At 45.9% G+C, this 26,302-nt stretch overlaps 1 protein-coding gene and 1 long non-coding RNA gene across 8 annotated transcripts in view; one reads left to right on the top strand and one right to left on the bottom strand.

Moving 5' to 3' along the window:
• NCOA1 (nuclear receptor coactivator 1) overlaps window positions 1-3,778 on the bottom strand; it is a 189,642-nt gene extending 185,864 nt beyond the window's left edge. For all 7 annotated transcript variants that reach the window (XM_062618550.1, XM_062618552.1, XM_062618555.1 and 4 more), the window contains exon 1: window positions 3,640-3,778. The gene's annotated coding sequence lies outside the window, so the exon portion shown is untranslated. The remainder of the gene's footprint in view (window positions 1-3,639) is intronic.
• A 213-nt stretch (window positions 3,779-3,991) lies between these two features.
• LOC134163601 (uncharacterized) lies at window positions 3,992-25,765 on the top strand. The gene is made up of 5 exons (XR_009964771.1): window positions 3,992-4,155; window positions 5,419-5,553; window positions 9,828-9,867; window positions 18,720-19,659; window positions 20,830-25,765. It is a non-coding gene; the product is annotated as an uncharacterized LOC134163601 (long non-coding RNA).
• Window positions 25,766-26,302: the final 537 nt, after the last annotated feature.

The raw sequence follows: 26,302 nt of genomic DNA, 5'->3' as shown, positions 1-26,302 counted from the left end.
AGGCCTCTGAGTCCTTTAAAATTTGTCCCACAGCAAAGCCGCAGCATTTCAAATGGTCAAACTTTATATGGAGATGCTGCCATAGTGGTAAAAACCTGTTCTGCATCACCCTGACTCACATGTGCAAGGCTACGTATGCAAAGAGTTGAAGCCATTTACAAGCAAGCCATAATTTTTAATATTGCAGCTACAGGCAAACATCCTATTCCAGATCCTGCTGTGCCAGGGAAAGAGGTTAAAGCTCCCGGCTGTTCTCAGACCCATCAACAGAGCTGCTCCTGTGCATCCTCCCTCACCCACCGTGGCTCTGAGGGGCTGGATCAGCCCTGGCAGTGGGCAGCCCAGCTTCAGCAGCACAACAGCAGGCAGTCAGCTCCCAGAAGACGATGAAGCACTTGTTTGCTGCAACATTATTAAAAATAAACCCCAAAACTCCGTATTTATGTTACTCACATACTGTGTCTACTGCTGACCACCACCAGCCAGCTGCTTCCCCTTCACAACTCTGCTCCTCTGCCTCTAGGTTTAGGCTGAAAGTTTTGGGAAGTGGAGTGCACTTTCGCTCCATTTTTGCCTCACTCCTACTCCACTGAAAACCCAGCCTGTGCCTGGGGTTCCTGGATGCTGCAGCAATACAAATAACATAGAACCGCCAATAAAAAAATTGCTTGTTTGCATCTGCCAGCAATTAAAGATCCTATGTAGAAGCAATGGCCACATGCTATGGGGTATTACACACTGCATTGGCCTTTCAGGAATACCTGCTTAAAATATTTATCTGTTAGTCCAAGCCCTTCCTGCTTAAAATCTTGTCTTTAAAGGCAGAATCCATTTTAAAAACTATTTTTTTTAAATTCCTTTGATCGAAGAGATAAGAACCATGCTTCAAAGAAACAGTCAACCGAGCAAAACAAGAATAACTCGTCATATAAATAGTTTCCTTATACAAAATACACTGTTTTTCAGCTGGCAAACTATTTATGTAGGAGACGGGATATTTTTGGTAGTAGCACTCACACCTTCATTTCTAACAATCATTGCAAAGTCTCATGCAAATTACCCCCCTCAGATTAACAAGCAACAAGGTGCTGATCTCCAGCAGATATGTTCCTTGAAAAATATGCTTCTATAATTAAGCTTAATTATCCTCAAGGCTTCAAATGTTCATAACAGCCCACCCAACAACCCCGCCAAGAGACCCAAGACAAGTCAACAGCGGGCACAATGTTCCCAAATACAGACTTTTACAACAGAAGAACAGTGACACTGCTCCAATAAATCTACAGTGGAAGTGTATGACTAATTGTATGAATTAGTCATGCAGTTGTGAGCATGTGTCGTAGCATTATCAGAGGGCAAGGCTTGGGGAAAACACATGAAAAATCAAAATTGGCCCGTAGAGAATACGAAGTAAAGGCTTGCCTTCCAAAGAGCCAAACCTCCACTCGCATCTCAGGAAGCCTATTTGTTTTGGAAGCAAGGATTTGTGCTGCCATATTGTTTGGCAACACGTTTCAAACAACAGATACCCATCTTGAGCAAATAAGTTGAGATTTAACATTTCATCATGCCCATCGGCTTGGAGCCAGGTGCAGTACTGCCAGAGTTACTACTGTTTTATTATCTACCATCAAGAGCTGTTTGTCCCCTTAAGTGGCAACTTGAACTTTAATAATTTTCACAAAACAGCTCTGCAAAGCTGCAGATACTACACCACTTTTCAAGCTTCCCTGTAAATTTGTGGCTTTGTATCCAAGTTTTCCTGGTTTATAACACTTCTCTCCCTCCTGCACTGCAAGAGGCCCAGGTATATAACTACACCTGTATCACATACTGCATGTACTTCCATACGTACATGTATTTTTTACTTTCTCTTGTGTAAGAAAGCCAATGGGCACAGCGTAGAGAGTTCAGAACACATACACGTTTACTGAAATATTCTACAAGCAGAAGATCACAACCTCCAAACTGCAGTGGGACAGCACATTTCCAGACAAGTATATGAAGCATCTTCTTTGTTCATATACGTTTATCATCTTGCTGCTAGAACGCAGCAGGTATATTACTCCTTATATACAGACACACACAACTCTTACACACACATATATAAGTATATCCTGCCAGCCCACACAAACCCAGTCTTTTTTTTTTCTCAGTCTAAACCAGCAACACAAAGAACACAAGCCATGAGACAGGGTGAAGAACATACAAGCACCACCCACATGAGTCCAAATTTCCAGTTTTAATGCACTTTGCTGTGTCACTCTTTTTTTTTTTGGCTATGCCATACGTGGGTAGTGAACATTTGATATCTACTGTACACTGATTAACCTTCCAGCAGAAGCAAGCAGCAGCCCCAGCCAGTGCTAAACACCTTTCCACCTTTGCAAACATGATCTTTTGGGTGCAAAAGACACTGGAAGATCATTACCCAACACACACGACCCAGTTCTCAGGCACTGAAAGGTCAAAACGCACCTCGGAAACCAGAGGGCTCAAGCATGTCTAGCAACTTACATCGGAAGGAAACAGCCTTTCCACAAACAGATTTTTCTACCACTAAATGTCATATTCCAGCGGCTGGAGCCCCACCACTGCACAAGCCAGGGCTACCACTTGCATATGCACCGCAGGTATTTAGGATTATTCGCAGTCGGGTGCTGGTCCATGCCTCTAAGAGAAATTAAGCAAATTTAGGGCAAGCACTCTGCCAGAAGCAGGGAGGCAGACGCTAGATTCACCACCAGCCTCCTGCAGAGCCCCCCCAAACCTGGAAGCTCAGACACCCCTCAGGGAGCCCAATTCCCCACACACCCTGCCTGACAACTCGGCTGTTCCCTGATTCGATGGCCCCAAGACGCACCCGGTACCTCACGGCCACCCCCACCTTTCCCTGACAACCGCACCGCTGCCTTAGCCCTCAACTTACTTGCCTCCCCTGATAACCAGAACCGCCCTGCCGTGGCTGGAGGTGGTTTTGGGGACCACAGACACACACACCGAGGGGGGGGACATACGATGCCACAACGCAGACAAAGAGCTGTCACCTAAACCGCCACCAAACGAAGCGTCCTCCCTGCCCGGGGAAGTCCGCGGGTACCCGCAGGCCCGGCCGCGGCTCCGCTGCCTCCCCTCAGCCATCTTCCAGCCGGGAAGAGGCTGGGGGTGGGGTGAGGGGGGGGCGAGAAGAGAAAAAACTGCTTTTTCACTTTTGCAATCAACTTTACATTAATAAGGGGTGAGGGGTTATAAAGGAAAGGGAGGGCTGGGATTCCGGTGCCCGGGCCGGAGAGGTTCTCCGCGCAGGGTCTCCCGGGGCGGCCCTCTCAGCCCCCCGTGAGAGAAGGAGGGCGGGCGAGGGGAGAGAGGAGGAGGAGGAGGGGGGGGAGGCCGCGGCGCCCCTCCGCGCTCCGCCCGCCGCCATGGCAGCCCCGGGGCGGGGGGCCGGGTCGTCCCCCCGTGACAGCTGCACCTCCCCGCAGGCCAGGGGCTCTGCGGGGGCCGGGGGCGGTGTGCCGACCCCGCCAGACACACCCCCGCCCTGCGCGGCGGGGAGCCCGGGCCGCCCCCCCTTCCCTCCGCCTGCCCGCCCGTCCTCCCGCCCCGCCGCCAGCTGCGGCGCGCCCGGGCGCCACTCACCTGCCGCCGCTGCCTGGGTGACAGCCGCCTCCCCCCGCCGGGGCTGAGGCCGCCGAGCTCAACGGGCAACGCGACAGCGACTCCCCCGGCCAGGCGGCGGGGGCGGCCCGGGGGGGGCTGCCGGCTCGCAGCAGCCCCCGCGGCGATCGCGGTGACCGGAGCACGAGCGGCGGCGGGCGTTTCTGGGGGCCCCGGTTCCCGCTGCCGGGCTCCCGGGCACCCGGGGCCCCTTGCCTGGGCAGCGCGGCGCGGCTGCGGGGCTCCGGCTCGCTCGCCGCTTTCCCTCCCGGTGGGACGGGGCGGAGCTGGACGAGGACGAGGGGGGCGGTGACGGAGGAGGCAGCCACGGCCCGGGTCGGATCTCTCCTCCTCCTTCTCAGTCGGTTTCAGCCGCCATCTTCCCCTCCCGTCGCCGGCCCCTTGCCGCGGCTCGGATCGGCCCGGCCTGACCCAAGCGGCAGCACCGCGGGGCGGAGGCGCTGGGGAAGCCGCGGGCCCGCCGCCCCCCGAGAAGGGGTAGGGGGAGTGGGCGCCATCTTGGCGGCAGTGGGGGCGGCCGGGACCTGCCCGCTCTGGCCCGCGGGGGGGGTCTGGCGGCACCGGCCGCAGGCAGGCGCTGCCCGCCGGGAAGCCCACCTCGCCGGCCCGCTGCCCCGCTGGTGCCATCACTCCTGTCCCCATATTGGCCTCAGCTTCTGGCCAGCCCTCCCTACCCCTCACACCTTCCCGGGCTGAGACATGGTGCAGCTTCTCCTGGCTCCCCCAACATCCCAACGCCTGGCTGTGGGGCCAGGTTCGGCAAGCCCAAGGTGACAGGGTCTTGCCCTGCTCATGTGGCAGGAGCTGCTGTCAGTGTGCAGGGGCATCCAGTCCTGGAAGTTACCTGTTGGGTTTTGTGTTCCAAGGCTTCACAGAAGACTTACCGCTTTCGTCTTGTGTTGGTGGTGTTCTCCATTTGGCATCAAAAACACTGAAATGTACCTTGGATCAGCTCAGAACACCAAAACAAAGTTTAGTAAGCAGTATGGGATGATAGATGGTCCCACGCAGACCTCAACCCATCGTTTGGTCTCTTTACTGTCATTTCTGGCTATTTCCATGCAAATCTGCTGCACATGGATAGACCACAATTGTTCTGTCAACTATTTTATCACATTCAAGCTGCATCTGGTTACATTATTCATCCTCTGTGTGGATCTGTGAAATCCCCAAACACCTCACGTGTCACGAGGCAAAACAACTCAATGGGTTTAACAGCTAAAATAGACCAGAGCTTCAGGTGGCTCATTTTCCTCCATGAGGGCTCTTTATTCCTCATGCTTGAGAGTGCCAATATTACAACAAAACAAGTTGGCCTCAAAAGGCCCAGTCAAACACACAACGTTGCAAATCCACCCAGTGTGGTCACCCACATTGTCGTCTGATCTCAATTTTTGTCTTCCTTGGAAATCTGCACCTTTGTTAGGGTCCACACAGTCACCTCTGAAGTTCTCTGCTTCCCAGAAAAACCCCACGCAAGCTGTATTTCATAACTGGTTCCTTATCTTTGGAGCACCTGTGAGGGGAATGGGCAGGATAAGCCTGAGTTAACCCTTCGGCAGGTAAAGGGCTAGGGAATATTGATTGCAGGCTTATCAGTTATTTTGGGATCTGTAAGACTTTTCTTGGACTATTTTATATCAGTTGCAGCCAGGTTAACTGTGTGTGCATATTATATAAAATGCTGTATGTTGTGTCCATCTTCAACTAGACAAATAGTAAACTTTTTTTTTTTTTTAGAGTTTCAGGCCTGTGTGTGTGAACAAAAGCATCAGAATGAGCGGGGAAGTGGTGAAGGTACAAGACAGAGGAGATCAGTGACCTGAGATCACACACCCACAACAAATCTGCTGCAAAAGTCATGCTGTCCACAAGGTAAGGAACGAATGCTTCTGATTCTCCTTTAATTGCATTCTTGGTAGGGGCTGAGGCAACATTAACAGCCACTGCATGCTGCTGCATGACCCTTCGTTGCAACACATCTAGGTGGAAGTGCTAATAGATTCCTTCTGGTCTTGTTCACTTCATGACAGCAGCGAGGGAAGGAAGCTGTGTAAAAGTCCCAGCGTCTTCCTGAGCTGCCAGCTCTCCACTGCCTCTGCAGGTTTATGCCCGCTTTGGTTTTATTCAGGCAGAAAACGCTCAGCCTTCACGACCAGAGCGTAATGTTAGAATATTCCCCTCCATGAAATCCTCACGAGAAAGTAATATAGGAGCTAATCTCAGGCGGTAGGGACATTGTAAGTTTTCACTGATATTAGCACTGAGAAGTATAAGACCATTTTTATTACTTAATCTGCAAGTTAATTTTTAAATGGAATGCAGATATAAACAATGCTGGGTTTAAGCACATTACAGAGCTGTCAGGCTTTGACAATTTAAATGAATGAGACTTCAAAACGTATTATAGAAAAGATTAAATGCCTCATTGAAATACGCACAAAATAAAAATGAAATCCATCAGCAAAATTAAATTACTTCAAAACTTACTAAAATTAAGTCTAAAACAAAGGCCTCTCCTGCCAGGTAAGTGATTTCATGGTGGGTGAAACTTTATCTGAAAGCAGCTTTAATTTCCAACTGACTTCAGATGACAAATAATTTGCTATTGTTAGATCTTCTCTAGCCTGAGCACTTTGTAAAACAAGATGATATGATTAACTTCATTTTACATATACAAAGCAGTGTTTAAGAGGTTTAAGCATAGGTCAAGCGAGAGTGATGGAATCACCAACCAGAACAGTGCCAGGGTCTCCTTGTTGTCCTGTTTCCTGCCATAAGCTCTCTGTGTGACGCTGTCACTTGTAGCCCATTTTTTCCTTACAACTTACTTGGGCTAAAAGCCATTTTCAGGCTTTAGTTCAGATTATGAAGCAGCCAATTTTGAGTTTCTTGTAAATCACAAGGTAGGCAGAGTATGGTCATTAATCTAAGAAGGCAAAATTAATAATACAGAACTTTGAAATTTCTTGGCCAAACTCAGCATTGTAGTAAGTAATAAATAATTTCTTTGGTGATAGTATTGCCTCCACTTAGTATGAGTATGGTTCTTTAGAGCTGAATATGGGCTTGAGTCTGTTTCAGGCTGAGCTTCTCTGTCACTACCAACTTACTTACCCCCTTAAAATGCAGCAGAAAATTTTGGATTGGTCTAAATGGAGTGTTGAATAGGAATGCCAGGAGAGGGAGCACCAGGAGGAGCAAATGGTAGGAGAAGGGTGCAAGAATGGCATTTGGTGATGGCATCTGGACTAGCAGGTTGCCAGGATTGCAGCATGCATCTGCCTGCGTGGGGCCTGTCCACCTGTGAGAGCCAGAGGAACGTCTTTCCAGAATCACCACTGTCAGCTCCTACAACAGCTGAAAGGCTGCACATGGAAGAATTGAGACCTGAGGATGAACATCACTCGGCCTTCAGCTCATCCTGAGGTGAAACAGAGCGATGGACGCAAGCACTTCACCTGAGGGTCCTACCTGAACACTGTGTGGTGCTTCAAGCATGCATGTTTCTATGCTTAAAACCAGCTGCATTCTACTTTTTTTTTTTTTACCTCCTCAGGTGTGAGGTGCAGGTGTGCTGTGCTGTTGCTGTAGTGTTGTTCTGTCATTTCCTGTGCAACAGTCTTTTTGCTCATGTTCAAGACCAAAAGATATGAAGGTTTAGGGTTTTGCAGCAGAGGATGCATTTCACTAAAGAAAAAAAAAGCTCCAAGCCAGGACCCAGGATGCTTTTAACACACTGATTTAACATCTTTTCTGAACCTCTTACTTTTACAACTTTGCAAACACACTTCAGCTGAAATTAATGCACAACCCCGTAAAGGTGAATGGGTTGTTTCACATTCAGACAGCGACTTAGCATGTTCCAGTTCACACAATCACCTTGGCCTAGCTGCAGACTGCGGGGCTCGAAAGAGCACGGCGGCACGCCTGGAGGAAATCCTTCCCCAGGATGGTTGTTGGAGGCAGCGCCTGCTCCCAGCACCACTCGGGGAAGCCTTAATGAAAAGCAGCTCATCAGCAGTTACGTAACCTAATGATAATCCGGCTCAGGCCGGGCAATACTTAAAGCCACAGCGTCTCTCTGCCATGACCTATTTTATGCTCCATGCAAGGGCAAAAGTATGTGGTTTGTAACTTTGCTGGGTCTTTTACCGCGGAGTTATTGCCTGTCAGTAGGAAAGCCCCCTGCGCACGTTTCTTCTGCTTTCCTGGCTGCAAAGCAGCCGCTTCAGATTTGTCAGTGGCTTTTTATGGTATCGGCTCCAAGCACAGGCACAGTAGAGAGCAAATTGTAAACAATTAAAAGGAAAACACTTCATGTCCTGCAGGAAACTCAGCTTACTTTAATTTCAGCCTCAGAAGCTGCAAAGGGTCTGGGGATATGTTGTGAAGCACTTCTAATGCCATATTGAACAACACAGAAAGCTTTTGTGTTTTTATTAGACCTCAGAGAAGAAAAATGTATGTTTCCATATTCCAGGGTCATATTTACATTTGACTTAAGAAATTCATTAGGATGGCACTGGCATAACTCACACTAGTACGAGTGGTCAGCCTCCTGTAATCATTTTTTTTTTTTACCTCTCAATCTGCAGAAGTATCAACAAGAGATTAAACACAGAGATGTTGCTTCAGATCTCAGCATTTAATCTGACCACAGATGGTGTCAAAAGAGGGACAGCCATGCAAAATAGCAACAGATTTTTTTCCTAAGCAATCACTTTTTTGTTTAATAGAGGACAAGTAGCCATGTATAAGATATAGAGGAAAAACCTCAGTTTCCTACAGTTCCTCTCCTAGAGAACTTTGAAGCAATATTAATGGCCTGATTTCTGTTAATGATTAATAATGCATTTATATTTATGGACTTTAAAGTTATTATTGTTACTAATTCCTATCTTTCATAGGATAAATATTTCATTCCTTATAACACTGGGTGAGTTAATAACATGGCTGATTTCAAAAATAAGGTTATAAAGTTGTGCTGACTGTAAGAATACTGCCTGTTTCGTGTAGGTGTACTCAGCGTGGATGACACTTATATTTACATAACATAACCTGTTGTTTTCCAATAGTGATGCCAAAGCTTCAATTTACTGCCACAAGGAATACCAGGAATTGCAAAAATATGCTACCACTACACTATCAGATCATATGGATCTGCTGATCTCTTACAGGTTGAAAAAGTTGTTAAAGCTAATTCAGAGCATTTTCTTAAAGCTGATTTTTATTGCCCGACATGAGACAGCTTAAGGTCAGAAATCTAATTACTTTCAAAAAGATTTACAAAACTTAATATTTGTCCTGCTTTTGGCTGGGATAGAGTTAATTTTCTTCTTAGTAGGTGGTACAGTGCTTACTTTGTTTCAATTATTAAACTGTTCTTATCTCAAACCAGGAGTTTTACCTTCCCCCCCCCCCCCGATTCTCCTCCCCATCCCACTGGGGGTGGGATGTGAGTGAGCAGCTGTGTGGTACTTAGTTGTGTGCTGGGTTAAACCACACCAGTGTTGGTAGAAATATTTAATGACATTTAAAAGGAATAATATTAACCAAAAACAAATTGTTGTGATCACGTTTGTTGGCTTTCGAAATGTCTTCCTGAGCCTGCAACCAAAACACTGCCGCATTGTACTAGCATTTAAGAAACAGAAAGTGGAACTAAATGTAGATTATTAAAATAACATTGCTGATTATAAGCTCCAAAGGGAAATCATGTAACCTCATTTTGTTACTTCATCTGAGTGAAAGGCTAAAAAAAAGGGGGGGTAGAAAATACAATTTTTCAGTTTTAGTCATCTCAGGTATTACTAATCACAGAAGTAAAATGTATATTAAATGCATTTAACCATGCTTCAGAGCTCTTTAAAGTGGACTCATTAAATCAGATGTGAAGGAGTTGCTTCTAGATGATGAAGGGGTAAGGGTTAACCAGCTCCTTTCAGCCCAGTGAAGGTGCCAAGCCCTTGCACAGATCAGCTGCACTGGGTTGGATCACATTGTATCAGTGCCTGCGTTTGCCTGTATCTGCAATTCAGCCCTCTTAGAACATGCCCAGCTAACTGGCTAATAGTGACTAATGAAAAAAAAAAAAAAATTATTTTCTCCTTCTTTCTTCCCTGTATTTTTTTGTTGTTGGTTTCTAGGTGGCCTGTGTAAAAAAGAATTGCTTGTCTCAGTCTGTTAGTAAGTGGAATGATAACTCCCATCAGAGTTGGTACAACTTGTCCTTTTTTGGCAGTCATGCCAGGGAGACCAAGTACTGAAGAGGGAATAAAGCAGAGCTATTCTCTAACCCTATAGAGATGATCCCACTGAGAACCCCCTCTATTTCCTCATCTACACTTAAAGGCTGTCAATTTTATTCAAATATCTACTCAGTCAGTGAAATACTTAACCTACTTTTAATGCCTTTAAAGTATCATCTGCTTCACTAGTTTGAAGAGCACTAAAGCCCTTGTGCAGCCAATAGGCATTGAAGTGCTTACTTTTAAACCCATGAGCAGCTCCACGAAGCACCCAGGACCTGCCATCAGACAGACCTGTTAGTCTGTCTACTTCACCCCATTGTTTCCAACAGCATGTAACACTCAATTCCTGCTCCTACACCTTGCTTCCGTCTCCCTCCCCTCAGTGCATTAGGAAGAGCTAACTGGGGATCTTGCATGGTGCCACCATTGTCCCTCCCACCAACGGTGTGGAAATCACCATGGCAATCACCAGGTTTCTGTTGCATCTCTCCCTGTCAACAGAGATTTAACACCACACCTTTCCTGTTAGCAGTAGTATTGCACCTTCAAGCATGAGGTGGAAGAGAAAATATCTATTTTTTTTTTTTTCCAAAAATTGCTGTTGGCCCTCACTATGAGGGTCCTGGGTACCTTGTTATCTTTGAAAATGCCTCAGCCTGCCTGGTTTCTGCTATGCTCCTGGACTCCATGAAATCCTCTGCAGCTAATTAGGTTCTCAGTTGTACCAGAGACCCCTGCCGAGGCAGATGCGTTAACCTGGATAACAGATGCACCAGAAGTGATTAGAAATGCAAGAAAAAAATAGGGAAGCAGTCAAGGAGATAAGAAAGAGGTAAAGGTGGTGCTTCAGGAGTACAGAATGCAGGATAAATGGGAAGTCATGCTTGTAGTTAAAGGGGATGAGTTCTTTGTCAGTTCAGATCACAAAGGGAAGATGGGCAACCTTGACACAACCTGAAATTTATGGATTGCAAGCAAAATTTTCTCCATTTTGTCCTCCACAAGTAGTGCAGAAGAAGAATGAAAAGTCACTGAGTATTAAATGCTGGGTTCCTCTGCTTTGCTTGCTTTTCTTTCACGATTTGTGTATATTTAATGTCTTTCATTGTTTGTCAACTGCTGTGGCTGAGTTAGAAGAGAAGAACAGGCACAGAGCAACGGCAGGGAAAATTTGGAAGCAATTCCAGTGTCAAACATGGGAAACTCTGTTTCTGTTGGTGCAGGTGCCTCCTCCTATGGATAATTTTTACCCCTTCCACAGCTTTGAAGACAAGGGAAAGTTGTTGCACTAGATTTCTAACATTGTTAACACTTCAGGATGCTGCAGGTCCTGAGTTCATGGAAGGTACAACGTTCAGGTTAAAGATGGTAACACCCTAAGTATGAGAGGTTATCCCTGTTCCAACTGGTTGGAAATTAGTGTAAATGAGAGGAATTATAACAGAGCTTGGATATTTAAGCAACTTGAGATGTGGTTGGAGAATACCACAATCTATGAGTGTAAAATCCCAGAATACAGTGATAAATAAGCCAGGAATGAGACACATTTGAATCATAGCTTTCTCCTTTTGAAACTGGGGGTCATTCATGAGCAAAAGAAACCTGTAGGTTTATCAATACAAGACTTCCCCTCAGTGGTAACAAGGCAGTGGCATGCCCTGCTGTTACATCACAAAAAAAAAAATATTTTGATTTTCTTTTTCAATGGCAAAATCCAGCAAAAATGTAGCCTCCAAGTAAAGGAAATATTTACAGCATGGACTTATGACTGGGCTGGGTGTAATGTTATACAACATTGTGAGAGGGCTAAGAGATAGTGTTTTATGAGCTGAGTTTTTAACTCCTTCAGCATAGAAACTAGAACTGCCTAAATCAGGGGTACAGCACATCATGTTCAATGTTCACACATCATGTTCAATGTTCACACATCATGTTCAATGACAGGGAATATCAAATTGAGGAATCAAATGAAAATTTAATTAAGTCATATTAGGATTATAAGTAGGATCAAAAGCAATAGAAATGTGTCTAATTTTACAGTAAAAAGGGATTAAAACTGAATAATATTTTTAGCATTAAAAACTACAGCTTTTCCCCATGTGCAACTATTTTCCATTGAGACTACTGATGGTTCAGCAGGCTCTCTCAGTAACAGCCTCTTAGCTCAAAAATACCTATCACCATAAATATATATTATATAAAAACTGATGTCCAGGTTGATTTAAGTTCCAATCCTGGAAATTAAATGGGACCACATTATTAAGAGATGTGTGCTAAGGTATTATGCATACAAAACAGAAATCAAAGCCTGACTGCCAGAAAATCTATGTCTGGGCAAACTGCACTCACATTACCTCAGATGATTTATCAGTCGCTGTGCCTAGTCAATATTAAAGCTCAATAGTTTGGTGACAGTATACTAACAGATTTAGAAACACACTGTGAAAATGGAGTCAAGTAGGTCCTACTAAATGCAGTCTGAAAGATCTTGTGCTCCCACTGAGGGAATAACTACTTGTGCATGGCACCATCTAGTAGTTAATGGTTCTCAGGCACATGACACAGGAGATGGGAGCTATCTTTATGTTGTTTCCCTGCATCTGCCTTGGTAGGGGTCTTACCATATAGCTGACCCCCCAGAGTGAAATGTGTGCATTGTGTCTCTCATGCAGATAAAGATGTAAAACACATGCAGTGTTCACCTCCTGGTTCAGTCAAGACTGTACAGTATGGTATCCCTTGTGTAAACTTACAACTGAGTAGCAACAATTGTAGTGAGGAACCAAAGCTTAACACACTGGCAGTCAGCAAAAAATCTTTCTATGAAGTTAGTTTATGAGCTGGTCACCCAAAGCCACCTGCGGTTAGCTTTGCATCATGTAATTGTCCTATTTGGGCCTAAATGTCAGCTTTTGTTCTCCTCATCTCGTAATGAAATAGCATCAGTTTGCCCTAACATGCTATTTAATATTGTTAGGAGCTCTGAATCCCCTCCCTTTCTGCAATACCCTGATTGAGCCAGGATTAAAGACACGCAGCTGTGAATTTCCACAAAGCTGCTATATACGATTCCTCTACATACTATCTTTTCTGTAACCGAAGAATTTGCTTGCTTGTTTTCTAAACCACTTTCAGCGCAGAGCTCTTCACAGATCTGTCTACAATGATGTGCTTGTCCTTTTCCTGAAAGATGTAGCTGAGGAGTAGTTTTTCTCCCGGTGCATATTCCATTGCAGTTCTTACCAATGCAACCTGCCACCATGTTGCTGCTTTGATTTGCATCGCTTCCTTTGAGAAATGTCTGTGTTTTCTCTAGACACTGCCAAACCAAGCCTCACCTGCAAATCCTGTCTTTACTGCACATCTCCCAGTCAGGCTTTTAATAAATGCCTTAACAACTAGGCACTGCAGAGCCCTAAGTAGCAGTGATGTTAGCTTTGTACTCAAGATGAAAACCAACTATTTATTTTTACTCTTTGCTTTTAGTTTCCTAACAGTTTCAATGCAAGTCTCCAGCTCTCTGGCTGTTGCTTCACAGCTGGCTTCAGGGAGCCAGTGCTGTCCTGCAATGCAAGCGTGCAGGTGAACAGCTGGGAGAGCAAGAGAAAGGTAAAGACAAGGAAATGGGAATTCAGAAAGAGGCAGGTGATGTCCATATTGAAGGAGAATGACTGCAACAGAGAGGAAGCTAAAGAAAGAAATGAAGTCAGATTGGAAGAACCATAGGAATAAGGAGGGAGAGGAGAAACTGGAGATTGTGTTAAGCAACCTGTTCTACTGGAAGGTGTCCTTGCCTGTGGCATGGGGCTTAGAACTAGACAGTCTTTAAGGTTCCTTCCAATCCAAACCATTCCATGATCATAGAATCATAGAATAGTTAGGGTTGGAAACGACCTTAAGATCATCAAGTTCCAACACCCCTGCCATGGGCAGGAACACCTCACACTAAACCATGCCACCCAAGGCTTCATCCAGCCTGGCCTTGAACACCACCAGGGATGGAGCATTCACAACCTCCCTGGACAACCCATTCCAGTGCCTCACCACACTAACAGGAAAAAATTTCTTCCTTATATCCAATCTAAACTTCCCTGTTTAAGTTTTAACCCGTTACCCCTTGACCTATCACTACAGTCTCTAATGAAGAGTCCTTCCCCAGCATCCCTATAGGCCCCCTTCAGATACTGGAAAGCTGCTATGAGGTCTCCACGCAGCCTTCTCTTCTCCAGGCTGAACAGCCCCAACTTTCTCAGCCTGTCTTCATACAGGAGGTGCTCCAGTCCCTTGATCATCCTCGTGGCCCTTCTCTGGACTTGTTCCAACAGTTCCATGTCCTTTTTATGTTGAGGACACCAGAACTGCACACAATACTCCAGGTGAGATCTCACAAGAGCAGAGTAGAGGGGAAGGATCACCTCCTTCGACCTGCTGGTCACGCTCCTTTTGATGCAGCCCAGGATACGGTTGACTTCCTGGGCTGCAAGCGCACACTGAAGCTGGCTCATGTTCATTTTCTCATTGACCAACATCCCCAAGTCCTTCTCCACAGAGCTGCTCAGAATCTCTTCTCTGCCCAACCTGTAGCTGTGCCTGGGATTGCTCCCACCCAGGTGTAGGACCTTGCACTTGTCATGGTTAAACTTCATGAAGTTGGCATCAGCCCACCTCACAAGTGTGTTAAGGTCCCTCTGGATGGCATTCCTTCCCTCCAGGGTATCAACTGAACCACACAGCTTGGTGTCATCAGCAAACTTGCTGAGGGCGCACTCAATCCCACTGTCCATGTCAGCGACAAAGATGTTAAACAAGACCGGTCCCAACACCGATCCCTGAGGGACACCACTCGTTACTGGTCTCCAGCTGGACATTGAGCCATTGACCACAGCTGTTTGCATGCAGCCATCTGGCCAATTCTGTATCCACCAAGTGGTCCATCCATCAAATTGATGTCTCTCCAATTTAGAGACAAGGATGTCATGTGGAACAGTGTCGACCGCTTTGCACAAGCCCAGGTAGATGGCATCAGCTGCTCTACCCCTGTCCATCAGTTCCGTAGCCCCATCATAGAAGGCCACCAAATTGGTCAGGCAGGATTTCCCCTTAGTGAAGCCATGCTGGCTGTCACCAGGCACCTTGTTTTTCATGTGCCTTAGCATGCCTTCCAGGAGAATCTGCTCCAAGATATTGCCAGGCACAGAGGTGAGACTGACTGGTCTGTAATTCCCTGGGTCATCTACTGAAAATGGGGGTTATATTTCCCTTTTTCCAGTCATTGGGAGCTTCACCTGACTGCCATGATTTTTCAAGTATGATGGAGAGTGGCTTAGCAACTTCATTTGCCAGCTCCTTCAGGAGCCGTGGATGGATTTCACCAGGTCTCATGGACTTGTGTACATTTAGGTTCTTAAGATGGTCTCGAACCAGTTCCTCTCCTACAGTGGGCCTAGGGTCTTCATTCTCACAGTTCCTGCATCTGCCTTCCAAGACTTGGGTGGTGCGGTCAGAGCATTTGCCAGTGATCCCATTATTCTGTGTGTTCATTTAAAAGCAGAAACTCTGTGTGACCTGGAGTAGTTGCATATGCCTGGATCCATCCCATCCCATTTTAGCACTCATTGTGGCACCAAGGCTTCCTAAGCAAGTTGTCCCATCCACCTTCAATGCCAAGAGGCCCTGGACAAGCTGCCCCATTGGGGTCTTCCCACAGGTTCCCAGGGAAACGTGTGCAGCCAAGTCTCTAATTTCCAGGCCACCACCAGGTATATCCACACCAGAGGACACAAATCCTTGCCTCAGTTTCTCCAAGTTGCACACCTGCAAAATGGTGGTAAGAGAATTTCTCTTCCATAGGGATGTTGTTGTAAGGATGGATACAAAAATGATTGGGAGGCATTCGGGCACTGTGTTGGTAGACACATGAAGGAGGACAGAAGTGAAAGAGAGCAGAGAAAAGGAATAGTGAGAAATCAGAAGAATTAAAGGTCAGTCAGAAAAGAACTGCATCTCATGGAGAACATTCTCCACAAAGAAGTGAAAGACAAAAAGAAAGAAAACCCAAAGGGACCATAAAGTGATTCTTTATTTTATGGAGACTTTCCACTTCTTTATTCAATTTTTTGAATGCAAGTTTTATTAGTGGTTTTGGCTCTGCCATTGCAAACAAATCAAGCAGCACTACCAACAGCAGACTGGGAGGAGGTGAGATGCTCTTGGAAGTGGGACATCATTCTCTTTCTCCTTCTGAAAAGCTGGCTCCGTTGAGCCCACTGCTGGGAAGATCTGCCAAGTGCCATGGATGCTGGTTTCTAGTTGTTGATTGACTTCTTAGAAAGCATAACCTTACTCTGTGCAGGCCAATTTTGCAGGGTTTACCTTGCTGAAAAGACACAGAAAATAGTGTAGGTGAAGGTTGATGCACTTCCATTACCCATGTGACACCTCCATGTGAGAAAGTGCACCCTGATGGCTGCAAAATTAAATTTAAATATGTTTAGACACAGTGATCTTACAGGTGTTTTCCAATCTAAATGATTCTATGAATAGACTAGAAAATATATAAAATACAGATTATAAAACCAGCACTGTACCGTTGGAAATGTCCATCTATCAAGGGTCTCTTTGCCCCAGAGTTTTGTGCAACCATTGAAACCATCTTAATAAACACAGTTTTGGATAATTTGGGAAATTCTGGTGCTAGAGAGTTATGGTCAAGGATATTCCCTACATTAAGATTACAGGGTTTGGGTCCCCAGGATTTTCTCATAACCATTTACATGTGTGTGTATGCTGAGGCAGGGTGGGGAAGAGGTCCTTCATGTTTTGCTCAGCAAATGAGGGCAGAGATTGTCCTGGAAGGAGCCTCCTGGCATTTTCTTGCTGTGAAGAGCTGAGGAACCTGCTTGCAGAAGCCAGGCATGTTTTGTGTTGGAAGAACAGAGCTGTGGATGGGAACTGTGGACATAGCTACACTGCAGACATGACTTGGAAGTCTGAGAAAGTCGCTGAGCTTGCCTGTGTCTGTGTCCTCACTGATGGAACTGAGGATAACAACACTTACTGAAGTACCAGATTACAAAGTTTTATTTGTATTTACATAGTGCTTTAAGATCCTGACATCAGAATGTTGCTTTATAGCTCAGGGAAGAGATTTTTCTCTGTGTCAGGATTTCTTCCTGGTACGTCTCGGCTTGTTTTTTGTTGGCTTCTTGTTTTTTTTAACTCTACCTCCCTGTTCCCTTAGAGGTTTGGTTTCTCATCTTTGTACTTGATCTTCTGCATCAGAGAACTACTGCTGCTACAGCCATGCAGCCCTCTCTCTGCCCATGCAGATGACAAATTAACATTTCACGTCAGAGAAATATTTACTATTTCTTCAATCCCTTTTGTTCTTGTAGTCACAGCACTTCCCGAATTGTGTGGCTGACCTCCCTGGGGAAGCTCTGCTTTCTTCCCAGAGAGACCAGAGCAAGTCCAAGGACAGTGAAAAATGGAATATTATTTTCTTGCTGGCTTAGTGATTTTCATTTAGGATTCAGCAAATGCAAAGCCATCTGCTATGTATGAAATATCCAATAATAGTTCTCCAGTTGCTGAATTCTGAGTGGAAACAAGCCAGCAAGGGAGGCAGAGAGCCTGGCTTGCCTCAAACCTCCTCTGTAAGCATACACAGGAAGACTGCACCAATATCTTCACCACCTGATTGTAGCAGCATTTCCAAACATACAGGTAACTTGAAGATAGAACTGAAGGTCAGAGGAAGATGACATTCAATTTGCCTTCTCTTGGTGATCCTATGTATTGCTTTTCTTTGTTTAATGGGTGTATGCTGACACAGTGCCTTAGAAGAACATAAAATAACAGTGTTTTCTCCTGGAAGGTCTGATTCTCTCCAACCAAAGCCTGTAGGACCTTTGTCAAACATAAAATTGCTGGGAGCAGGTTCAGGAGATAAAATATTATCCCTAAGATCCAAATCAATGGATGATAAGTGAAAAGAGATACAGAAAACTTGGCAGCAGGTGGCTTATTGTATAAAAGCTGCTTTCAGCTTTTCATGCCCAAATCCATTTTGTTTCCTTGCAGAAACACAGCACTTCAAGTGCTCCTTCAGACACAGCTCTTTGCTTTCTGTTACTTTCACTGAGCTTTCTTGCTTTTGTTGAAATTCTTTAATCTTCTCTCCTTTCCTGAAGTTAATACTATGTTATCCGCCAAATTGGCTGATAGTACTGACTTGAGTCGCTGGGTTTAGAGCTGTTGGGCTGCACAATTAAATGGGGATGATTCAAAGTTTTGCCAAAGCCACTGTTTCAGACCATCAGCACTGCTGAGCAGACCTTACCTGGACAGAGGACTTTGGCATTAGCACAGCTGATATAGTTAAATCGATGCAAACCTCATATTAGTATAGAATTAATGTAAATTGTGGCTTGCCAAAAATGTGGTTTGTGAATACCTGACTGTAGCTCTGCTGGAGGCTGATTATAAGAGGCAAGGACTTAGTTTAGACAATTCGTGCTTAGGAGGTTATAGGTCCACAGAACGGCCCAGGCTGGAGGGGACCTGGAAAGATCGCCTGATCTAGGGATAGAGCCTAGATGAGATTATCTAGCACCCTATCCCACTGTCTCTTGAAAACCTCCAGCAATGGGGACTCTACCACTGCCCTAGGGAAGTTGTTGCAGTGATTGATTGTGCCCCCTGTTAAACATGTCTGTCTTTCCTACTTCTTTTTCTCACTTTTCTTACTTTTCCTTGGCAGCTGTAATGACAAATGTAATTTTTTAGGTGTAAAATGAAGCTCTGGTTCCTGCAGCTCCATGCAGAAGAGCTGGGGAAAGCTGGACTTAGCAGCAGATAGTTTCCCCACGCAACCATGAATTTCACTGATTTCTGTAGATGAAAGAGTCTGCAATAAATTGTAAGTACAAGCTGGGAAGGAGGAGGACCCAGCCCTGCATGGAGACACTGTTGGGTGCTGTGCTGCAGGCAGGGTCAGTGCAGCCCCCAGAATGCTCCCTGGGGTGTCCTGCAAGGCCAGGACCATAGGTTCCGGGGCAGAGGGGAGCAGCGACCTGCAGATACCACCTCGTAAACAATAACCCTTTATTTCATAGCCAGCCTTATCAAAATTAACATAAGCAGGAGGGGCAAAATGCAGTGATCTCCATCTGGTCCTCTCTGCAGGGGAGCTGATGCTCTGCAGGTAACTACAGAGAAAGCAAAGCAGGAAAAATCTTCCTGGATTACCCATAAATAGATACACATTTTTGTAAAAACCACAGGAAGTTCACTCGGTAGCAAGCGAGCAGGCATGTATTGCACACCCTCTCTGTCAGCAGCCGTGCTGCAAGAGGAAGGATGCTGAGTAGGAGCGAGGGAATGCAGTAACCCGTGGCAAGATGGAGGAGGAGTTGGTCCCCGAGGAAGCAACCTGTCTGCACTCCATGGAGTGCCACATCCCCTGGAAAGGCAAAATGGGGCTTTGCCTTGATGAAGAAAAACCTGATACAAAGCTCAAAAGCAGAGATGCTGGGGTAATATAAAGGAAGGCTGTATGGTGATGTGATTTCTGCTTATTATTCAGACCACATTAGTAAAATCTCCAAGAGATTTTGTTCACAAACCTCTGCTTCATCCTCACAGGTCAAACAGCTTGATGTTTCACTAAAACAAGCAGCATGGGCACCTCCAAGCAAGACTTCTTTGGGTTTTGCACTCTGAAAAGGTATTTGCTCTTTGGAGAGCTCCAATGTTTGGGTTGCCTCTGCCAGGGAACAGGCAACACTACCTCCCAAACTGGGCATCACAACTCTGACAGGGCTTCTCCACTGATAGTGGAGGGTGTTATCTCTTTAGATGGTATAAAGATAGTCTGAGGGGGGTGGAAGGTGACAGCCAGGAGCAAGGCAGGAGTCCCCAGTTTTGTGACAGCTCTTCCCCATAATCTAATCATAGAATAATTGAATCACAGAATGGTTTGGGCTGGAAGGGACCTCAAAGCTCATCCAGTTCCAACCCCCTGCCTCAGGCAGGGACACCTTCCACTAGACCAGGTTGCTCCAAGCCGCATCCAGCCTGACCTTGAACACTGCCAGGGATGGGGCAGCCACAGCTTCTCTGGGCAACCTGTGCCAGGGCCTCACCACCCTGATAGTAAACAATTTCTTACTTATGTCAAGTTTAAATCTACCCTCTGTTGGTTTAAAGCCATTACCCCTTGTCCTATTACTACAGGCCCCTTGTCCTGGGTTCAGCAGTAGCAGTCATTTTTCCCCTTCTTGGTAGCTGGTGCAGTGCAATGTTTTGACTTTCCCCTTGTCCTGTTTTGGTTTGGCCAAGGACTTTGTGAGCCTCATGCTCTGCCACAGGCCCACTGTAAAAGGGTATGTGTATCATGATTAAAAAATGTGTATCATAGTTAAAAAATACATATCATGGTTAACAGGAGGTCAGCAGACTGGGTTTAAACCACGACACCCCTGTAAAAGGTATGTGTATCATGATTAAAAAATGTGTATCATAGTTAAAAAATACGTATCATGGTTAACAGGAGGTCAGCAGGGTCAGCTTAATTCTGTACAAGTTATCCCCAGCTCTCAAGCTGGCCCTTGGAGCGCTAAGAAGGAGAAAGAGACCTGAGAAATGCCCTGATTTATATTAGTAATCTAGGCATGGATTAGCAAAATGTGAGAGAATGGTACATTCTGGTTGCACCATCCTCTACATTGAACACAGCATCACCACGTTTGCAGATGAATGGGGCTTTTTCATGAATAGCTAATACCTGGGCCAGAAAACTCTTCCATTTAAAATCGTTAGTGTAATGGCAAAGGATCTTCCTGCAGCTTAGAAACGGTCTGTATGACTTCTGATTTTAGATTTTCCCTTTGGATAGAGTTGTTTTTCTTTTAGCCTCCTTCACTCCCCTCATGCTGGGTATAACAACAGGATAAGCAGACTCTGACGCCGTTAAACAACAGATGAAAGATGCAGCCATCGTCGTCACTGAAGACATCAGGCGTGTGGTATTCTGAGTTATGTGACCTATGGGAGAATGACAAGAAAATCCTGAAATTTTATTCTAAAGAGGAAATTGTGTGGCTATGAATGAATCTTTGTGCTGCTAATGAACCCGTTACCAGAGCTTGGCTGGTTGCTGGTACATACAGGGCAATAAAAACCGGACTCATTTTCATGTTTATGCAATTCAAAACACGTGGGGCAAAACACTTTATCCCAAGAAAATTCCCTGTTGCAGAAACCTGCTGGAGAACCTGCTTTACTGAGGAGTGTGAAAAATAATGCACTGGTGAACTCAGGAAGTCTGATATAGGTGGAACTGTGCCTTTAGGTGAGTTTTCTCATTTTGAGGGTAATATTGCGGGGCTTGCTGTTTCATTAACCCACTGCCATCCAGCAAAGGCTGGTGCTGGGGTGCCTGTGTGGGGAGTGGCGGTGGTGGCACCTGTCCTGGTGCAGTCAGGCATTTTGGACTTTGGAACCAAACACCTTCCCGCATGAACTAGACCTGAGACAAGCAAAGCCAGGCAGGAGCTCAAGGGAACATCCAGAGCCTACCAAATCTCTGCCATGCCCATGACACCACTCAGGACATTCTGTACACTCTGGGAACCCCTATTTTGGAGTTTCAAAGGCATTGGTTTCATGGACTGATCAACCCATACACCTCCTATGACTCCTATGCAACCACCAACTTTCCGTCCATTTCCACCAGGTGCCAGATCACCTCCAGAATGTTTGCACCTTGCTGCAATGGGTGATGGCATAGGGGAAATCAAATCTACTGCCTTCCCACAGGTCACATCTGTGCAGTGGGTTTTGCTCCTAGGTCCAGCGTTTCCTACTCCCCAGACCCCTCTGAATGACTGGGACCAGTTCACAGAAGATGTTGGATGGGGCTCCTTGGGAGCATACTGCTGGTGTGCAGAGGATCCCATTTCCACTTAAATTGGTGTGAGTTTGCCTCATAGCAAGAAGCAGGAGTTTAGATTTCCTTAATTCATCTCCTGGCTCATCGTGCTTATCACTGAGTCTTGGGAGTGGTGGGGAAACTTTCCTGGGCAAAATGGGAGATGATGGAAATTGGTGTGAATCCTTGAAGATCCTTGATTTCCTCAGCCTGTGGATCTGACCAAGGCTTTGCTTTCCTCACCTCATGTTGAAAGGGGGATAATTTTATTTACCTTTCTCTTAAGGATGTGGCAAGGGCAAGTGATTTTGAATCTTGCTTTGGAGAGCAAGTTCGGAAGTGTCACTATCAACGACTATAGTCCTTTCCAACAGTAAATTTAAAAGGAGAATTAAATGTGAAAAGGCACCACTCCCACTATTAATCTCTTCTCTGCGCTGTTTCCTTTACTCTTTTATACTATCTCATTTTCAGTCCCTTGCCAACAGCTCCTTGGCAGCTCTCATAAAAGCAATTATCATCTTTAGTAAAGTTTTTTGCTGTATTTTTTTTCTTTTTTGCTTCATTCTGGAACTGAATATTCTTCATAATGTCATTCTGTCAGTCTCAGACTTCACCAGCTGCATCTTGCCTCCTGCTCCAGCTTTTATGCCACGTGCCCTCTCTTAGCACTTCTGAGGTTGCTCAAGGAGCTTTTCTCTTTTGCTTGAGAAGATGCTCAACCCCATGCAGACCCAAGATGCTTTTGATTGAGCAGGAACTGGAAGCAATCCAACGCATCACTCTGAGCAGAATTAAAAATACCACCTTGTCCACAGTTCTGGAGAAATTCATGTGCTTGAAGGGCAGGCGCTGCATCTCCAGGAGACACTTCCAATAACCTCTAGCTTTATTTTGGCCAAGGTTGTACCTGAGAAAGAGGCAGGGAGCCCTGCTCTTTAGAGAAGCCATCCTGATAAATGGTCCAGATCAGACTTGCAGATCTGAATTTCTCCAGTTGGGGAAGTGGAGAATCAGAGCCAAATTGGCAATTTTGATTTAAATCCTCTCTTTTTGCTTTAATTACGTTTCCTGTTGGCTTCTTCTCTCACTCTAGATGGTGCGCGGGGTGACTCTGGGATAAGCAGACTATTACACAGCTCTGATTTCCTTGGCCTGAAGGATGCTATTTTTCAGCTCATCCTGTTAAATAGCTGCTGTTCAGAGGCTAGGAAAGGCAGAACTGCTGCTCTGGATGTCCCAGCAACATCTATCAGGAGCACCCACCTAGATGTTGACATCTGCACAATCTCTTGAGCAGATGAAATGGGAGGGTGTTCAACTCCAGGGTCTAAACTAGGATTGTTTATATTCAAACACGTCAACCTGTGTTTGACTTGCTTGAGACCTGTCTACCAACAGCCAAGAGCTGACCAGTGGTGCCTGAAATACCCTATCCAGCAATAGTCATCCAGATGCTGTTTTCTGTACTACTCATTTCCCATCCCTCTTGAGCACATTTGACTCTAGCCTTTAGCTTCTTTGTGCTATAACATGCTGTGTTCAGAGTCCCAACACGCATCATGGGCCATGAAGATGCTCTGAGGGCTGGAGCACCTCTGCTATGGAGCCAGGCTGAGAGAGCTGGGCTTGTTCAGCCTGGAGAAGAGAAGGCTCCAGGGAGACCTTAGAGCAGCTTCCAGTGCCTAAAGGGGCTGCCAAGAAATGTGGAGAGGGGCTTTTGACAAGGGCCTGCAGGGACAGGACAAGGGGGAATGGCTTTAACCTGACAGAGGGGAGATTGAGATGAGATCTTAGGCAGGAGTTCTTCCCTGTGAGGGTGGTGAGGCCCTGGCACAGGTTGCCCAGAGAAGCTGTGGCTGCCCCATCCCTGGCAGTTCTCACGGCCAGGTTGGAAACAGCTTGGAGCAACCTGGTCTAGTGGAAGGTGTCCCTGCCTGTGACAGGGGGTTGGAACTGGATGAACTTTATGGTTCCTTCCAACCCAAAACATTCTGTGATTCTATAGTTCTAAGTGCAGTGGATGCCCTCAGAGATGCTGCTTCTCCTCCTGCCCCCTCTGCTCACTCCCCAACATTTCACCTCCAGAAGCCACTGCAGAAAACAAGGCACATTCCCGAGTGTATGCCTTCAGGAATCCATGCTTGGTTTGTAGATTGGTAGGTGCTGGATTCTCACACTTTACCCCCAAAATTCTGCATTAAGGACTGTGGATGGCCCCTCCATGGCCCCTGTTGCTATGCCAAGAATCTGCTCACTGACCCTATTTTTTCTTTGCAAAAAGGCCTGAAATAGGGATGCAACTGTGAAATGGTGAAAACCTTTGGGCTTATAGAGTTCTTCAGGAGTCTTTGGAGACGGGATGGGATCCCAGGCATCAGCGCAGGCAGTGAGGGACAGATGTTCCTAATTGAGCTGAACATGCCTCATCCCTCTCTGAAATCATCTTGTTGTGGCAGTAGCTCTGCTTCCCTCGTTCCCCTCCTGTGAGCTGGGATCAGGCTGAGTGGAGCAGAGCTCACATGCAGTATCAGCGGGTGAATGCAGTCGTTACAACCCGCTGTTACACTTGGTTTCCTTTTGTAAGAAAGATCCCCTTCATCCTGCCGGCTGGCCGATGGCTGGGTGTGCTACACATCACTGCATATTTTCCACTTGAGATCAATACCACAGTCCCTAATGGCTTTGAAGAGTGCTGCCGGCATCCTGTGGACCCCAGGTGCTTCACTGGGCACTGCTCAGGGAATAACACGAAGTAATTCCCCAGCCCCATCGCTGCACCCCTCTTGCTGTCATTTCTTCTCCTCCATCCCATCATCTTTAAGCAGAGCTCTGCCAGCACTTTATTTTATTATATTCAACCATATGAAAAAGCTCTTGGCAAGAAACCCGGCTGCTCTGAACTTATTTGTTGTATTTTGTTGTTTCGTTTTGTTTTAACAATTCTGCATTGTTTAGGGCTGTTGTGCTCCCTCGGAGGCTCGAGTTTCGTGCATTCATTTGCTCTTCTCTTGTCAAATCTGCCTTTGGAGCTGTTGTTTGGCTCTTATATGAGCCCTCTTCCATCTCCAACCATTCTTTTTCATTTTAAGTCCTTTTTTTTTTTTTTTTTTTTTTGCCAGCTCTAACTCAGTTTAACCATGCTGCAGATTCAATTTCTGCACTTTGGGATCAAAAGAAAAAGGAGAATAATACCAAAATACACCACTTAATGCTACCACATTAATTTTGTGGTGGCTCCCAAAAGCTAAACTAACCTTGAGGAGATGTGATTGCAGCTGACTCTGCATATATCACTATGATACCAGTAGTTGTAAACTTACACAACCACTGTGAAAGCCAGGGATGGCAATTGAGCTCAGTTCTGCTCTTGGAAAAGGTGCCCCCAAGTAATAGGCAATTTATAATGGTGGAAATGAGAGGAGAATTGGAATCTTTTGCCCTTTGGTAGATTCTACATGCTACCATCTTGCTGCCCAAAGAAACACTTTGCATCCTCATTGCAATAAATATATTAAATGACAGCAACATTTTTCTGTTCCTGGCTGAAGGCTGGGGACTAATCACATTTCTTCTAAACCCTTCAAGATGACAGATCTGGAGGAGCTGCTTCAACTCAAGGTCAAATCTGGCTTCCCCTCATAAACTAAGGCTGTACTCTTACAGTGGAACCAGAGGACAGTTTCTCTTACTGGTAAGGATGTGGCTGGTGGGTTTTGCTCTGATTCCCTGCATGCAGCAGGATCATGTTGGAGAGTTCTCTGTTCTGGCCCCATCAGTCCTGCCACCAAGCAATGTGCAATCCCACTGACTACTTTTCACAGCTAGAGAAGTCTCTTGTACTGCATCTTTAATACTTGTTCTTTGCCAAAGCCTCTTCTTTTATTTTATTTTATTTTTTTTGGCAGTTTCTCCTTCCACTTGTGATGAGCATTGAGTCCCCTCTTCTGCTGCGTAATGGGCTCAATGCAACACCTGGCCTTACTTTGGAAAAATGCCCCTCTGCCCATTCTGCCTGAAATTTGGGATTGGTGGAGTCAATGGGTACTGGATCCCTATTGCTTAAAGATGTATCTGGCATGGATGCAGCAGGAGGAAGAGAAATAGGAAAGTCCAAGTGTCACATCTGAAAGGGAAAATGTAGATGGTGGCTCCAAAGGAGAAGCAAGGGGACCTTGCACATCTTCAGTTGCACCTCCATGGTGCAACCACATCCTCCATGAACCTGATTTTGAAATGCTCTGGCTCCGCAGCACAGATGTCCACCCCGTGCATCTGCACCAAGCACTTCTGATACCCTCACAGAGAGCCCCAGGTCCCATGGATGGGGACAGTGAACCCCCTTCCCACAGCCCCTTGCAACCCCAGGAGCTGCTTAAATGTGCGTGGGAAGTGCAGTGCAACACATGGAGCTCACCAATGTGCTGCGGCTGCTTTT

This window comes from Pezoporus occidentalis, unplaced genomic scaffold (genome assembly GCF_034315485.1).
Source record: "Pezoporus occidentalis ecotype Australia unplaced genomic scaffold, CSIRO_AGI_Poc_V1 ctg201, whole genome shotgun sequence".
Lineage (NCBI taxonomy): Eukaryota > Metazoa > Chordata > Aves > Psittaciformes > Psittacidae > Pezoporus > Pezoporus occidentalis.
Note: the sequence above shows the minus strand (reverse complement) of the source record. Positions and strands in the feature narration are given on the sequence as shown.